We start from the raw sequence: 4,593 nt of genomic DNA, 5'->3' as shown, positions 1-4,593 counted from the left end.
AAGTTGTTTTTTGTTTTAGTTGTATGAAAAATTACTGTCATTCAATTTTGATTTTTGCAATAAATAGCATAATTATCTGAAAGGGTTTTTATTTCATGAAATATTAATATACAGGGTAACATTTAATTAGCTGATAATATTTTGGGCAAATATAGTTCCAAATAAATTTAGTTATAAAAAAATCCGTTTGCGACCATTAGTTTCTTGGGAAAAGTTGTTCATACTGATGAGGTTATTCTCCAAAATATGATCATCTAATTAAATATCACCTCTTCACATAGGTATATAGATAAATACGTAATGTAAATTAATATAGATGGATATGTATAGATAGGTAAGTATATCCCTTAATGTCAAAAATAATTTTTCGGCGGCATTTAAAATTCTATTTGCATTAAGTTTTTTCTCCAATTCTATTTGAATATTCATAAGAATATAATAGAAGGTTTCAATACTCATCCTGGTATACTCAAAAAATGTTTCTGGATATAATCTGTATTTCTCGTACTTCTTGTGGAATTCTCCATCTACACCCCGATTCTTATTCAAATCATGTACTCCACAATCTCTTACAAATATTAGGTCTTGAACCAAAAAACTATTACTTTCCAGGCAATATGGAGATAAATTCTATAAAGATATTTCGCTGTTGGACTATTGGTCGCGGCGGCGAACGTGACTGCCCGTGACCTGCAAACGGTGTCGCGCGAATGGTCGCCTCGCCTTCCGCTTCATCGTTCGCACCGCCGATCCTCGTGGCCCGGCCGTAAAAGAGAATGAGCGTTGTGTGCGTATAGTTGGTGTTTCAAATACTGGGTGAGATATCAAGTACCTAATTACTGAAGAGCAATTACTCAAAAAATAAAATTTCACACAGACAGGTACACTGTAAAAAATATTTCACACCATCTTACACCAGCTGACACCGACTGGTGTCCATATAGGTCCTCATTTTTTCAGTGACAAATAACACCGACATATTTTACACTAGGTACTAAAAGGATCATGGGGAACACCAAATGTGGTGTTATTCACAACACATATTTTATTTCAAATTAATATTCCTTTTATTGGTTTTTGAGTTCACTCAGTGTGTTTTCAAATTTTTATGGTGAATATTATAAAAAATTTCGGTGTAAAATTCAATAATTTTTGGTGTGTATAAACTACAAAAAGGTTTCCTTCAACATTTTTGTAGTGCAATAAAACACAATTCTGGTGAAATGTTACAAAATAATAGTGTGAATCTACACATTTTATGGTAATATTTTTAATATTCAAGTGTTTTTTTTTAATTCAGCTTCAAGAATGTTATTCCTGACTGTGGTTTATAGCACTTTTTCGGTGTAAAAAAAGCACTATTTTGGAGTGAATCAGGTCTCTCTCTTTAATTATTTTGGGTGTAAATTTACACTAGATGGTATAATATCATATTCTCCTGGTGCAAAATCTATCTTTTTTATTTTGATTGCATACTAGCACCAGTGTTTCTGTAAAAACATTTCGTGCAATTCTCAACTTGATTTAATATATTTGTAAAATACATTAAAATGATAAATATTAAAAAAACACCGGTTGTTGGTATGAATTCGAAAGAGTTACTCAAAAAATTAAATTCGCCTGAAAAAAAGAAAGAAAAACAAACATAAATCATGTATAAATTCCATTCATTATCGAAAATGTATCTATGGAAAACATATTTTCCTCAAATAAAAACCTCAAATAAAAATAACGTTTATTAGAAATAATAGAAAACCTAACTGGCATGATTTTTGTTGACAGTTGGTCTGATACCAAAATATCAATAATTCAAACTTAAGAATATTATTAAATAAAAACAGATTTTTGAGTTCTTCAGTAAGATTCATTTCCTCTGTTGTTATCGAAACATTCTGGTCGTGAAGGTGGTTGGCAGGAGCATTGTTTCTGTCTATTTTACTTATTCTATTTAAAGTTGTCAGTCGATTTTCAGGATACCCTCCATTTGTGCTAGGGTTGAAAAAAATTTCCTAAAATATTACATTTTCATTTTACATCTAAACACAAAAGTCATCAATTATGAACTCACGTAATCCCCTGTAGAACTTTCCGAATTTGTGTACACTGGGAAAATTTCAACTAATTTTTTTGCGCACTCCATTTTTGCGCTCTTGGGTACTGCACTCCCATATTTTTCATAATGCACATTTGCAGCTATGTTTCTGCTTCTGTCAGTCAACAGTTTATTCTTCTGGTACTCGTCTATTATGTACTGCCCTCCGCCACGAATAATTTGTGTTTGTAGATCCTACAAAATAATAATTATAACAATGATGTGAACACTGAGTTATGGCAAGGAAAGCCTTATTATACATAGTAAGTACTTAAATCTACATCTGAAATATTTTCCATTCTGTAGCTAATTGATAACGTAGATGTAGAGCTATTAGTTCTATCAAATATATCAGTATCACATATTGCCTTAAAAGTGGAATCTACAAAACCAAATCCGTATTTGTAATTGATTTTTTGATTTGAAAAGTCACAGTAAATTTTGGAAAACCTCGAATTTAAATGAAACAAATTATATTTTGTGAGAAAATATATTGGAAAAAAATGTATCATTCACCTGACAATATGTCCAAAGGAGTTAAGGTCTCGGAAATCGGATCAGAATTTGAAAATATCCTCAAATAAGGTTCTTCTTTGGATTTGCGGAAAAATTCCAAAAAATCTTCTTCAATTTCAGTGAAGTCTTTATCTTTATTAAAAAATTTTATTTCACTTTGAATACCCATCTTTTTTTTTACTGAAACAAAGACACAAACTGTCATAATATAAAAAACAGATAGTTGATGTACTCTAGTAAGCGGTGTATTTTCTGAATCGGAATTTTGCTGTCCTACACCAGAGGTTGTTAAACCACACTGAATCGGATTCTATGCAGGTACAAACTGGTGGTTAATCATCAATTCCAAACTTTTATTTTAGGTAAAATATTAACGGAAAAACGTGAAATTAGACACATGTTCTTTGAAATCACCTATAAAATCTAGAAGTTGACTGAGTACAGCTTTGAAATCAATATTATACTTATGGAAGTTTAACCAACCATAATTCGCTGAGAAAGTAGACTTAAGCATGTGAAATAACATTCAAGAAACACTTACTTTCAGCCTTGATTACTTCTGGAGCCAAATCGATAGCTTATCCACTTTTCAATGCACTTCATTGTTCAAATTTCCACCAGAGGGACAATTGCCACAGAAACTGAATAATGCACCAGAAGTTTTAAGTTTCAAGATGTCTGATATCCAACTTCACTATACACAATAACGCCAACCAAGCACAGACAATAATTGGTTCCCAATAGCATATTTTTTACAAACAGACGTCCTACTGAGTGTAGAATTTGGAGTAACTCTTTCAAATCCACGGCTGTCTGACTGATTTGATACAATACTAACAGTGGCGCTATTACAGCGTTGCCAGTAAAATATTAAAATAATAGGACCTCAGTCAAATAAAAGTTCAAATACATTATTTCGTATATAAAGTAAGTGTTTATTTTGTATTCCAGCCTCAGAAAAATGAATTGAATGATTATTTCTTTCGTCAAATAGTAATTCCACAGAAATCCAGAAGGTTTCAAATCTAGGAAACATTTTTGTCTCAAAGGAAACATGTGAACTGTTCAATAGATACCACTTTGTAATTTTATAACCTGAGCCAAATCTTTTTCCTAGTGTCCATGATGATGATGATGTCCATGATGAAACCTGTGATGGATCGAAACAGCTCTGTCTGATATTGGATCATGGATGGAATGCTTCGTTGCTTATTAATTTCATAACTCTATGGTTGGCTGGAAGGGCAAAATCTTGTTCTATGAACAAGATTTTTGAACTGTACCATTGTATTGATTGGTATATATATATTGAGGTTGTGTCGGTGGGATCCTTTCCACGAAGCTTCGACCCATTCGGAGGGCGCGCTGGCTATGGCTAATGACCATTCCCCACAGCTTGGGGTAGGTGATCACTGAGTCCAAAAATCATGTGCCCTGAGTAGATTTAATGAACCAAGAATCACAGCCTTCTGCATTTGATCAGCGAAGATTTCTGCCGTATTGCGACAAGCCGGTATGATCTTAAGATTTTAGAGTAGGGGGGCATCATTCCACCAAGGACTCCAATAATCAGAACAACAATTTCAATAGAGTGGTTTGAGTAGCGTCTGTGAAGTTTGAAGAATAAATCTCGATATCCCATCCGTTTTTTATTCTCTGTGTAGCTCTGTGGCCTCAACTCCATAGAGCTATTTGAAAAATATTGGCCAAATGAAGTATATGGCAGCACTGTCAGTCAATGAATAATATACCAAATGAGTGAATTGAAGTACTACTCTGTGCCACTAGTAGGTACCTAATGGATAAAATGTTTCAACCATAAAAGGATTTTAACATTATAAATAATAATATGCATACAAAGAGTATGCAAGATAGAGGTTATAATTTTTTAAATCTTTGCACCATATTTCAAAATATATCAATTACTTCTCAAGCATGAACTATCTTTTTAACTATCCACTAATTATTTTTATCATTTTTTTTTC

The 4,593-nt window shown here is 32.6% G+C and overlaps 1 long non-coding RNA gene across 1 annotated transcript; it reads right to left on the bottom strand.

Annotated features, from left to right (window-relative positions):
* Window positions 1-1,723: 1,723 nt before the first annotated feature.
* LOC141483532 (uncharacterized) lies at window positions 1,724-3,446 on the bottom strand. Its single transcript, XR_012466140.1, has 4 exons — window positions 3,150-3,446; window positions 2,609-2,788; window positions 2,069-2,287; window positions 1,724-2,009 (listed from the first exon to the last, which is right to left on the bottom strand). It is a non-coding gene; the product is annotated as an uncharacterized lncRNA (long non-coding RNA).
* Between the last annotated feature and the right edge of the window lie 1,147 nt (window positions 3,447-4,593).

Source organism: Leptinotarsa decemlineata, unplaced genomic scaffold (assembly GCF_025532065.1).
Source record: "Leptinotarsa decemlineata unplaced genomic scaffold, Ldec_3_MD MMD2_tig00003736_RagTag_RagTag, whole genome shotgun sequence".
NCBI classification, from domain to species: Eukaryota; Metazoa; Arthropoda; class Insecta; order Coleoptera; family Chrysomelidae; genus Leptinotarsa; species Leptinotarsa decemlineata.
Note: the sequence above shows the minus strand (reverse complement) of the source record. Positions and strands in the feature narration are given on the sequence as shown.